Raw genomic sequence first — 13,736 nt, 5'->3', positions numbered from 1 at the left:
TTTTTAGAGACAAAATGTATTGCCTGGAAAGATAAATGTATGAGATTTAAATTAAAATATTCATTCGTTTTGAAAAACTACTTGCATGCATCTTTAGTTTTGCCTTTGGAAATGACATCATTTCTTCCTGTAATTAGATTTCAAAAGAAAACTAATATACGAAAAGTATGTTTCTTTTTGCTTGAACATCAGTGTTAGTTTTCAATTACTGAGCTATTTATGTGGCTTTGATTTTTTCTTTGTTTAACAAGAAACATTTGGTCTCTTATGTCATCATCCCCAGCTATTTACCTTCTCTGTATCTACACTTGTGTGATCTGAGCACCTCAGTGTCACAGTCCAGAATCAAATGGTCCGGTGATACCACTGAATCCTGATCTCCAGCCCGGCTTCAACCTTCTATGCTCTGTCATTCTTGTGGGTACATTTTTCCTTTCTTCTCAGCAGCTTTTCCAAAAGGCTACAAATAACTTTCTTCAAGCCCTCTGTCACATAACCTTTCTTCTCCTCACTCCTAACCTTTTGCTTTTACAACTTTACCTTTTTACTTTCAGAGAAAATAATATCATAAATACTATTAGTTGCTGCATCTGTTATTTAACACTCTAACACCCTGCACCAAGAGCTTTCCATATATTGTACCATTTAATCTTTCCTCAACCTAGCAAACCAGAGATTATTAGTCATAGTTTGCAGATGAACAAATGAGGCTTAGATAAGTCAAATGCTCACCCAAAATTTGGAGAGGAGGGAAGCCAGGAGCTGAGGTGCTTTTTAAAACTCAGGTGTGACCCCTTAATCGTTCTCCCATTTTTGGCACACTACGGGGGAGATTTAGTTTACCTCCTCCCCTCCTGGTTTAGTTGAGCATATATTACTTTTCTCCACCTGAACACCTGCCTTCTTCTAAGCCCTGGATTGCACTCCACACAGACATCCCTAGAGACTTTGCTTCCGCCCTGCCATCCTCCAGACACATAACTCTGCCTCTACCTTACACTGTGGCTCTGCCTCCGTTCTTCCCATCACAGCAAATAATCTTCAAAGATTTCTTGCACAGCTGCTCCACCGCTCCACTGCCACTACCTCGTCAACCCACTTTTCATGATTCCACTTAAATGTCTTGCTTGGGGGCTCAGCTACCTCCTGTGTGCCATATCCATAGATGCTTGCAGTTCTCATCTTACCTGGCCTCTCTGTGGTGCTTGTTGCTGTTGATCAGTTCTTTCTTGAAACTCCTCTCCCTGTGCTTTCATGACACCGTCTTTCACTGGTTCCCTCATGGCTCCCTGGATAGTCCTCTTACCTGCATCATGGGCCAAACAATGACCTGAAATTGTGCACAAAATGCTGAGTGACATTTTTCTCCTGAAAATGTCTCTGGCTCTTATTAGAGTCTCAAATGTGTCTGTCACTTAACAAAGTTTAACACCTACACCCTACAGGATATGTTACTCTGGATGATGTCTTATATGTCTCTGATTTCAGCTGTCACCTATATGACAATGATATCACATCTTATATCAATCATATTTCTTTTGTTGGCTCCAGATGCATGTATATAGCTGCCTACCAAACATAGATGTCTCAAAGAAATGTCAAATTGAATATGCCCCAAAGGTGAATTTGTCATTTATACCATCAAAATTCCTCCTGCTGTGTCCTTTCTCTGTGATGGCACTGCTAGGCAGTTTCTAAGCAAGGTAGGTGGGAGTCCTTTTATGCCCTTTATCCCTCTCTCCTTCCTTGCTCAGCAGCCAAGCTGTCCATCTTCACTTCCCCTACTCTTTTGCAGCAACCCCTCTTACTTAGTTGTACAGCTCTTCCTGACCAGCCTTGATGTCTGTAATTACAGTCCGCACCAGTTTCCTCTGCATGCAGTAGCTCGTACTGGTCTTTTTAGAGTCAGACGTAGAATTCAGCTCCTTCTTCAGCTCTTCCCCATACCCTGTTGGGTAGAAAACTCAATCCGCAATGGCACTTGACACCCACCAGTGTACTCTAATATTCCTAAACACACGTTATCCTCTGAGCGACTTGAATGTCCTTCATTGGATCATATTCTTACATCACTGTGTCTGATCCTCGTGTCCGGAAGGCATTTATGCACTTTGCCCCACTTGCCAGTTTGCACCCACCTTGTTAGACACAGCTCCTGTCACCTTCTCTGAAATCTTTCTGGTCTCTACCAGACTAGGATTGGTGCCCATTGTTAGTGTAGTACCTGAATCTTTGTTCAGTTATAATATTCTTCATCCTTTATTGTTTATTTCTGCATCACATGTTTTGCATTTCACTACAGGGCAAGTGTCAGTTAGTTCTTTGCATAATACTTCTCCCTAAACTCTACGTCACTTCTCCCTCACAATTCAAGTGTAACAGAGCTCTCATATGTGAATAATTTATGTGTTGCCAAATTTTAGTGTAATATTACATAAATAACTCATTGTGCCACTAGGTACTACATTAATTTTTTTCATTCAATTTTTTTGAAAAGAGTTCATTCAGTTTGAGTTGTTTTTGTCCCAGTTCAAATAGATCGGCTTAGCATGGAAAGGTGTTGGATTATCCTTTATCCAGTTAAGAACTAGCTCTTATTAGAGTCTAGGTCCTTTCTCCAACTGCCTCCAATTAGGGATTTATTACTGCAGTTAAGACTAGTCCATATGTTAAGTTGGCAAATTTTGTACTGAAGATTATCTCTTAATGCCATTACCTACACAGGTGAAACACTTAGAATTCCCATTCTGCTTCTTTAGCTGCCTAACATTCTATATCAGGAAACTGTTTTTTCATATTTTATCACCTCTTCCCTTTTCCTGCCTTCAGTCAGTGAATATACTTCATCCTGTTATTATCTGGCCCACTCATGATTGAGCTAGTATAATCACCGAATTAGTACTAAGTTTGAACAGAAGTCATGCTACTGGCTTAATTTGTTAGTTTTCTTGTACATCCATATTGAGTTACATTATTTCTCTGGGGACTTCTGAAATCACTCTCTTAAATCAAATGTAATGCAATTCAACAAATGCTTAGAGAATGTCAATATCAGATGTCTTTAGGTGTAGACAGGCAGAGACGGCGATGCACAACCCTTCCCCTTCTGGAGCTGCCTGCTTTTGTGAATAATACATGTAAGCACATGATAATAACTATAATGTATGGAATACTTGCTGTGTGCTGTTTATACACATTTGATATTAAAACTGAATTATTAGTCCTCAGATGAGGATACTGAGTTTCAAGAAGATTACACAACTTGTTCAAGGTCACAGTCATTAATTGATGTACCGGGGATGTGAAGTTAGCTTTGTGGAACTCTCAAATGCGATGCCTATGTCCAGGTCTTGTAAGACAGCAGGAGTTTCTACAAGGTAGAGAGGGTGGATGAATGAACTCTAGTTATGAGAGTCAGAGAAGCAGCATTTGAGTTGGGCTTTGAAAAATGAAGTGTTTACCAGGTAGATAGCCTAAAGATGAATCTGAGATCCTAAAAATTTTCAATATTGAGAAAGGCTGATGAAGGAGATATTTTAAGGCAGGAAGCATTGTAGATTACTGAAGGCATACCTCTTTAGTGATGTGACTTACTGCCTTCAGCTCAGCATAAGCAAATTAATTTTCAGAAAAAATATTAAGCTTGATAGTAGCTCCTTCATAATGTTATTAAGTGTGATGTTTCATTTTTCATGTTTTCAACGTCTATGACTGAAATTCTATTGCATATATTTTCCTGTGACTTGATTTGTTGCTCAAAATTGTTTGTGATAGCCATATATGTAATGTGTGATGTGTGGATGTGTGAAGTTATACTTTACTCATTTATTTTATTACTGTATCAGTTTTATGAATTATAAACAGATTTACCTAATATTAAGTTGGTGGGCCTTTATAGCTTCCATTTTTTTTTTCTGTATAAACAGTGCTATAATAAAAACTATTATATATCTCCTCATTGGATATAAAATATAAAATTATTTGCATATAAAAAATATTGGATGTCTTCTTACTATATGCCTAGGAATGAAATTCTGGGGTCTTAAGGTAGGTGTGATGTGGAAGGGAGAATTTTGGCCCATGACCTTTGCTGTCTAGCGTCACACCAATGGTCATGTTACTTATGTGGCAAGAGGAACTTTGCAGACATAATTAAAATTACTATTCCCCTGACTTCAAGATACAGAGATTATCATGAATTATCTAACTAGAGTCAAATTAATCACATGAGCCTTTAAAAACAGGAAAAAAAGCAAAAATATAAATAAAAATTAAAATTAAAAGCTAAAGGCAGAACAGAATATGAGAGAGATACAGCTAATGCACGTGGGGAGGTCAAAGGACTCCATGGGAAAGACCTGACCTGCCTTTTCTGACTGAAAGATGTAGGGGCAACATGAAAATCAAGAAAAGGCTCTCTGTTCTTTTTCATAGGTCTATTTGTCTGTCTTTGTGCTGGTACCATACTGTTTTGATTACTCTGGTTTTGTAATATGTTTTGAAATTGGGAAATGTGAGTCTTCCAGGTTTGTTCTTTGAAATTGCTTTGGCTATTTGGGGTCACTTGAGGTTTCATATAAATTTTAGGATGAGTTTTTCTACTTTTTTTAATGTTTATTTTCTTTTGAGAGAGAGAGGGGGAGAGAGCGAATGGGGTAGGGGCAGAGAGAGGGAGACACAGAATCTGAAGCAGGCTCCAGGCTCTGAGCTGTCAGCACAGAGCCCGATGCGGGGCTTGACCCCACGAACCGTGAGATCGTGACCTGAGCCGAAGTCGGACACTCAACCGACTGAGCCACCCAGATGCCCCTCTACTTTTTTTCTGTAAAAAAAAAATAAAATAACACTGGGATTTTGATACGGATTATGTTAAATCTGTGGATTGTGTTGGGTGGTATGGACATCTTGACAGTGTTATCTTAAAATCATGAACACAGGATGTCTTTCCATTTATCTGTGTCTTCTTTAATTTCTTCCAGTAATATTTCATAGCTTCTAGTGTGAGAGTCTTTCACCTTCTCAGGTTATTCCTAAGTATTTTATTATTTTTGGTACTATTGTAAATTGAATTATTTTCTTAATTTCCTTTTTGGTTTGTTCACTATTAATATATAGAAACATAATTGGTTTTTATGTTGATCTTGTATCCTACAGCTTTGTTGAATTTATTAGTTCTAACAGTATTTTTTACTGTGGAATCTTTAAGGTTTTCCACATATAACTTATATGACATAACCTTCACTTCTTCCTTTTCAATTTGGATGTCTTTATTTCTTTTTCATACCTAATTGCTCTGGATAGCACTTCCATTATGATGTTGAATAGAAGTGGCAAGGGTGGACATCTTGTTTTCTTCATGACTTTAGAGGAAAAGTTTTCAGTCTTTCTCCATTGAGTATGAGATTACCTGTGGATTTTTCAAATATGGCTGTTATTATGTCGAGATGTGTCATTCCATCCCTAGTTTGCTAAGTGTTTTTATCGTGAAATGGTGTTGAATCTTGTCAAATGCTTTTTTGCATCAATTGGGATTGATGATCATATGGATTTTGTCCTTCATTCTGTTAATATGATATATTAAACTGACTTGGATATGTTGAGCCATCCTTGGATTCCAGGGACAAATTCCACTTGGCCATTGTGTATAATCCTTTTAATGTGCTGTTGAAATCAGTTTGCTAGTATTTTCTTTTGGATTTTTGCATCAATATTTATGGGGGATTCTAGTCTTTTTCTTATAATGTCTTTGGCTTTGGTATCAGGGTAATACTGGCCTGTTAGAATGAACTTGGAAATACTCCCTACTGTTCAGTTTATTGGAAGAATTTTAGGAAAATTGATGTCAATTCTTTAAGTGTTTGGGAAAATTCTCTAGTGAAGCCATTTTATCCTGGACTTTTCTTTGTTAATAGGTGTTTGATTACTGATTCAGTCCCCCTACTAGTTACTTATCTGTTCATATTTCCTATTTCTTCATGATACAATTGTTAGATTCTGTGCTTCTTGGAATTTATCCATTTCTTCTATGTTATCCAATATGCTGGTCTGTAATTGTTCATGATATTCTCTCATAATCCTTTTTATATCTGTGGTATTGGTTGTAATGTTCCCTCTTCCATTTTTTTTTATTTTAGTATTGTCTCTCTTTTTCTTAGTCCATCTAAAGGTTTGTCAATTTTGTTGAACTTTACAAAAACACAACTTTTAGTTTTATTTGTGTGTGTGTGTTGTTTTTCTATCATCCATTTTTAAATCTCTGATCTAATCTTTATATTTCCTTACTTCTGCCAGTTTTGAGATTACTTTGTTTTGTTTTTCTAGTTCTTTGAGGTATAAAGCTCGGTTGTTCATTTGTAGTCTTTGTAAAAATTTATTTTATTAAAAAAATTTTTTTTGAGAGAGAGCAAGAGCAGGGGAGGGACAGAGGGAGAGAGAGAATCTCAAGCAGGCTCCATGCACAGCATGGAGACTGATGCAGGGTTCAATCTCACAACCATGAGATGATGTGAGCTGAAATCAAGAGTTGGATGCTTAACCGACTGAGACATGCATGCAGCCCTGATTTGTAGTCTTTTTTTTTTTTTTAATATATGCATTTACAGTTATAAACTTCCCTCTTGGCACTTCTTTCATTGCATCCCATATATTTTATTTTAGTTTGTTGTATTTTTATTTTCATTGTTTCAAGATATTTTCTCTTTAAAATTTTTTTTCTTTAATGTTTATTTATTTTTGAGAGACAGAGTGTGAGTGGGGGAGGGGCACACAGAGGGGGAGACACAGAATCTGAAGCAGGCTCCAGGCTCTGAGCTGTCAGCATAGAGCCTGATGCAGACCTCAAACCCACAAATTGTGAGATCATGACCTGAGCCAAGTCGGATGCTTAACCAACTGAGCCACCCAGGTGCCCCCAAGGTATTTTCTGATTTCCTTTGTAACTTTCTCTCTGAACCATTGGTGTTTAAGAATGTGTTGTTTTATTTCTACATATTTGTGTAGTTTCCAATTTTCCTTCCACTATTGATTTCTAACTTCATTCCTTTGTCATTGGAAAGCATACTTTGTATAATTTCAAGCTGCTTGAATTTGTTAAGACTTGTTCTGTACCTAATATATAGTCTCTTCTGGAGAATATTCCATGTGAACTTGAGAAGAAGTATGTTCTGTTGTGTTGGAGTGTGATCTTTATGAGTGTGATCTTTATGTCCATTAGGTCCAGTTGGTCTGTGATGTTGTCCACGTCCTCTATTTCTTTACTAAACATTGGTCCAGTTGTCCTATCTATTATTGAAAAGTGGAGTGTTAAACTTTCTTACTATTATGTGTTGGTATTGTATTATCTTTTATTAATACACTGCTGCATTTTTGTTTAATACTATTTTGTTTATTTTTTTGCATGCAAAATACTAAACTAGTAGAATCTCACAGGTCTTATTTTTGTTATTGTGCAATTCTGAGTATTCTTTCCTGTCTGCTATTCCTTCTTTTAATAATGAGTTTTCAGAAATGTCTTAAAAATTGCATTTGTCATTAATTTCTAACTCAAATTTTTTTGGTCAATAAATGTGATATAGTTTAGTAAATATTCTATGACATAGTGTGTGGTCAATTTTAGTAAATGTTTCATAAATTAAAGCAAAATTTTGAGAATGAGTGGAAATCACCGAAATGAAAAAGGGGCCTTGAGTGGTTGGTAGGATGAGTATTCTGGGTGAAGCAGGGGGGAAGGAGACATCTGTTATGGATTCAAGGAACAAAAAGCATGGCTCTGTTCAAAAATGGCAGAAAAGATGAAATTAGATATTTTACAGTGGATGTATTTTATGAAGGATATTATGTCCTAATTAATCAGTTTGGAATTATTGTAGGATCTATGTAGAGCCACTGGAAGATGGAAGGCTTCATGGTTAGAATTCATGATCAAATCAATCTGACATCCATGGAGAGGATACATTAAAGGAGTACCAGCCTGAGACCAGTTAGGAACATTAAAACTACAGTAATCCAAGCAAAAGAGTAAAGGTATGAACTAAGGCATACCTGCTAGAGGTAATGGAGAAGTAGTAAGAGATATGGAAAAATGTTACAGTTAGAAAACTAAAACAAACAAACAAACAACCCTGATGGCAACAATCAACAAAAAGCAAAATCAAACTAAACAAAAACAAACCACCCAGTCTCTCAAGAGACCATTTATGTGTCATATGTCAATTTTGGAAAGGATTATTTCATCTTTAATAATTCTCTTGACATGTCTCTTCAGCTGTCTTGGGGATGAGTTCTATTATTATTACTATTATTATTATTATTATTATTATTATGTGTTGTAAAATATAATAGAAGAATAGTAGTATGGGAAACTTTTTAAAATAGACTTTTTGAATAACTTTCTATTTTGATATAATTTCAGTTATACAGAAAATTGACTAGAATAGTACCAGAAACTTCTGGATGCCCTTTACCCAGAATAACCGACATTAACTTTGTCCGAAGTGCTTTTATCATTTTCTCCTCCACCTTCTTTCTTCTTATCCCCCTCTTTGATATTCTAGTTCTAGTAGTAAGTTGGAGGCATTGTTGGAGACACTGTGCCCCCTTTCTTAAAATTCTTGAGTGTGTATTTCTTAATAGGGAGTTGATGATCAAAATCAGGAAATTTCACAGTGATACAATGATATGTAATCCATACTCCATATTAAAATTTCAACAATTATCCCAGTAATATCCATTAAAGCGATTTTTCCCCAGTCTAAAATTTAGTCAAGAATCATACATTGTATTTAGTTGTCCTGATTTTAGTCTCTTTCAACCTGGAATAGTTCCTCAACCTGTCTTTTCTTTCGTCACATTGTTTTTAATCTTTTTATTTTAAAATAGCTGTAGATTTATAGAAAAGTTACAAAGACAGTACAAGGAGTTCTTATACATTCTTCACCCAGTTTCTCCTAACACTAACATCTTAATTACCAATGGACATTTGTCATAACTAGTAAACCAACATTGATACATGACAGTTAACTAACTCCAGACTTTATTTGAATTTCACACTTGTTTCTTCCATTAATGTCCTTTTTCAGCTAATGTCCTTTTTTCTGTTTTACAGTTCAGGTTAGGATACCACATTGCATTTAGTTATCCTGTCTCCCAGTATCTTCTGTTTTGTGACAATTTCTTACTCTTTCCATGTTTTGATGCCCTTGACAGTTTTGAGGAGTATTAGCAGATATTTTGTAGAATGCCCCTCAATTTGGGATTGTCTAACATTTTTCTCGTTGTAGGTTTGGAGGGGAAGTTCACAAAGGTGAGGTACCCTCGTTAGATCATATCAGCAGTACATGATATCAACATGACTTATTGCTGGTGATGTTAACTGTAATCACTGGGCAAAGTCATGTTTGCCAGATTAAAATGGTCACTGTAAGGTACACATACTCTTGTATAGTATGATGAGTTTTTCATATGTTTTGGAGCTATACTGTTAGATGCATAAAGTATTGAGATTTTTATATCTTTCTAATTAATTGAAACTTTTGTTAATTACATAAGAACTATTTGTAGCAATATTTTAAAATTTAAAATCTATATGTTTAGTATTAATGTAGGTCCACTGATTTTCATTGGGTTTGGTTTTTTTTCGCCTAAGCATATCTTTACATTCTGTTCTTTTGAACTTTCTAAATTCTTAAATTTTGATATCTGTAGTAAATAGCTTATAGATGAATTTTATGTTTTTTAAGTTTTTTTAAAAAAAATTAATGTTTGTGCACTACTAGGCATTTATCCACGATGTACAGGTTTGCTGTTTGAGAGGGACACATGCACCCCCCATGTTTACAGCAGCACTATCAACTATAGCCAAAGTATTGAAAGAGCCCAAATGTTCATAGATGGATGAATGGACAAAGAAAATGTGGTATATATATATATATATAATGGAGTATTACTCGGCAATCAAAAAGAATGAAATCTTGCCATTTGCAACTATGTGGATGGAACTGGAGGGTATTATGCCTAATGAAATTAGTCAGAGAAAGACAAAAACCATATGACTTCACTCATATGAGGACTTTAAGAGACAAAACAGATGAACATAAGGGAAGGGAAACAAAAATAATATAAAAATGGAGGGGGACAAGACAGAAGAGACTCATAAATATGGAGAACAAACTAAGGGTTACTGTGGGAGTGAGGGATGGGCTAAATGGGTAAGGGGCATTAAGGAATCTACTCCTGAAATCATTGTTACACTATATGCTAACTAATTTGCATGTAAATTTTAAAAAATAAAAAATAAAATTAAAAATTTTAATGTTTGTTTATTTTTGAGAGAGACAGAGCACAAGCAGGGGAGGGGCAGAGAGAGAGAGGGAGACACAGAATCTGAAGCAGGCTCCAGGCTGTGAGCTGTCAGCACAGCACCCGATGTGGGGCTGGAACTCATGAGCAGTGAGATCATGACCTGAACCGAAGTCGGTCATTTAACCGACTGAGCCACCCAGGTGCCCCTGAATTTTATGTTTTTTATACAAAGTGACAATATGATTTTAATCTGGACCATTTGTTTCATTATCAAATGGCTTAGTGACTGTTGCCCTGGATTTATTTCCATTACTTTCTTACTGCTTTCTATCTGCTCTACCCTTTGTTTCTTTAGTTTCTTTTGAGTCGGTTGTATTTTTAAAACACTAGTTTACAATTTTCCTATTCTAAACTTTAGGTTATAAAGTCCTTTAAAGACTGTAGTTTTGTAGAAGTTTTAAAACATATGCTTAGGGGTGCCTGGGTGGCTCAGTCGGTTGAGCGTCCGACTTTGGCTCAGGTCATGATCTCACACTCCGTGAGTTCGAGCCCCACGTTGGGCTCTGTGCTGACAGCTCAGAGCCTGGAGCCTGCTTCGGATTCTGTGTCTCCCCCTCTCTCTGCCCCTCCCCTGCTCATGCTCTGTCTCTGTCTCAAAAATAAATAAAAACATTAAAAAAAAGTAAACATACATGCTTAATTTATCAAATTCTATTCACTTCAAAGCATCTTGTCCTTTCTTCTTGAACAAAGAACATCAGAAGATTTAACTTAAATTCTCACTCTCCTAATTAATCCTATCATTTGTATTGTTATGTAGTTTTTAACATTTTGATTCTTGTCTTATATTCAATATTTATTAAGATTTATTTGTATTTTACCACTTCCTTTATTGTTTCTTCTCTCATTGCAGACTTCCCATCTGTGATCATTCTCCTGTAGTTTGAAGTCCTTTAGAAAGGCCTCAAGCAAGGATCTTTGGCTATAAATCCTCAGTGCTTACTTGTTTAAAATTATTTGTGGGTCATGCTTGTTCTTAAAAGGGATGTGCACTGTATACATTCCTAGGGGGATAGTTACTTTTTTCAAACACTGAAGACATTTTCACTTGTCTCTCACCTTCAGTGTTCTTTCTGAAATTCCCGTCCCTGTAGGCAATCTGTCTTTTCTCTCTGGCTCATTTGAACATGTGCCCTTCATCTCTGCTCTTTTGCTATGGTCCTCTTATGTGTATAGGTATAAATTTACTTTTATTTATGCTGCTTGGGATTCGTTCAGCCTTTTGAGTCTGGAAATTGATTTTTTACATCACTTCTTGGAGTTTCCCAGCCATTCTCTCATCAAATATTACATCTTCTCTATTCCTTCTTCTCCTTCTGAACCTCTGATGATATGTATATTAAAACTTTTATCTGGTTCTCCATGTCTGTAAACCTCTTTATAATAGTTTCCAGTATAGTCTGCCTCTCTGTACTGCATTGTGGATAATTATTTTACATCTGTCTTTCAGTTCACTAATTCTTCCGCTGTGTCTAATCTGTGGTTAAATCCGTTCACTGAGTTTTCTTTTTCTATTATTTCCAGAAGTTCCTTATTTTTTCTCCAAATATTCTCAAGTATTTTTATTATCCTTTGCTAGTTACTCATATTTCCATATCTTTCTTTAAATTTTAGGTGTATTATACACGCTTACATTTTGTAAATTATTCATAATATTTCCAGTATTCTAAGTCTGTATTTGATGCTGTAGCCTGTTGTTTCTAGAGACCCTAATACATGGTACAGTTTTCCTTTAGTTTTTTTGCGATACTTTGAAATGAACTCATATGTATTTAAAAAATTTTAATGTGAGAATCTTTCGAGATGTAGTTAGAAGGCAAACTCTGCAGAGATGTTTTCCATTTACCAGTTACCTATGATCACTTCAACCAAACAGAATTCTTGGTTAGAGTTTTTTATAACTACCAGGTAGTGAAAAACTAACAAGACTGTTTGAGGTATGAATGATTAGGAGACTTTTTTTTTTTCTCTTTTATTCGTCATCAGGTTTTAAGGCAGGGATTTACTTTTTAGGTCTCTCCCAAGTGAATGTTTGTATCTAATTCATGCTACAATCAGGCAGTGTAGTAATTGTGATCCAAGCTCTATGTTGGTATTAGTCATTTATTGAATTCTCCACCTTGTGAGTCTTTCCCTCCCCCGCTTTTTTTGGTCTCTTATTTTTATGTCCTAAGGCGTCATGAAAAAGAAGCCCAAGATCAAGCTCTACAGGGTCACCTCTGCTTGTCTTTCTGGTTTTTCTTCTTCAGGCTCTGATTGGTCCTTACTGTTTTTGCCAGGTTACTAGAGCATTTATAAAGACTTTGTGGCAAATTTTATTCAGCATTTTACAGTCTTTTCAGGTACATGTTCAGTCAGGGTGTTTAGTTTGTCATAACATGTAAAATGTAAACCTGGAAATTGACAGATAGGAGGAAAAAAGGTACAGCTAGATTACAAAAATTAACCGATTAAGGTTGCTGGAAGGATGCTAAAAAAGATGTATGTAATATTCCAAGGAAAGATGTGCAAGAATAAATTAATTGATCTTTTAGTCATAAAGACTTGGAGAAAATGGAAGATCCTGACATGTAGTTAACCTAATGGGGAGGAAAGATATAAAGAAAACAAAATGTGATAGGCGGTTTACTGCACAAGCTATGAGATGACATTTTTAGTTCAAAACCAAGTGGTACTCTCCAGAGGAAAATATTACAGTAGAAAGGAAGAAAGGATAGAGGAGTTTTAGAATATGTATAATTTACACTGTTAAATTTACAACTCAGCCTTTTTATTTATTTATTTATTTATTTTGCCTTCTTCCCAGTTAGGCTAAGAGCCAAGTCCCTTTACACATGGAGAACAGGGGATTATGTATTTGTTGCATCCATGCTGATATAGATTATCAGATATGAATTATATTCTTGAGGACAGACACCCTTGTTGGGCTGCAATTCCACAACTTGTAGGTCCCAGGAATAACAGAAGAGTCTGAACTATGATTTGTGATGGGACAAAAGAACCATGAAGTATACTATGAGAGCATTAGGGTTACTCTTTGGGGGATTCTTATGGACTTGTCTCTGTATTCCCTCATGTAACGCAGGGAACCATACACACACCTTGCATTTTCCTAGTGCACTTTTGTGTCAGCTGGAATCTATGTGAGCATAAATATACCAGATACATGTACAAAGAAAAATGTGTGCGAGTTTGACTTTGCTTAATTTTGCTTATGTATTACATATTTTCAGTGTATATGGAGCACCTGCTATGTGTAGACATTTAACTCTATCGCTTCACAAGAGGTCTATGTCATGAACTTTACTCTTATGGATGTGATAATCTACTTGAGAAAAGACAGGGAAAAATATGTGATGGTAACAAGTTAGGAATAA

General features: G+C 35.8%; 1 protein-coding gene across 1 annotated transcript in view; it reads left to right on the top strand.

The window, feature by feature from the left end:
• Positions 1 to 13,736, top strand: part of CPNE8 (copine 8) — a 227,106-nt gene that overhangs the window by 91,710 nt on the left and 121,660 nt on the right. The gene's annotated exons all lie outside the window — the stretch shown is intronic.

This window comes from Panthera uncia, chromosome B4, assembly GCF_023721935.1.
Source record: "Panthera uncia isolate 11264 chromosome B4, Puncia_PCG_1.0, whole genome shotgun sequence".
Lineage (NCBI taxonomy): Eukaryota > Metazoa > Chordata > Mammalia > Carnivora > Felidae > Panthera > Panthera uncia.
Note: the sequence above shows the minus strand (reverse complement) of the source record. Positions and strands in the feature narration are given on the sequence as shown.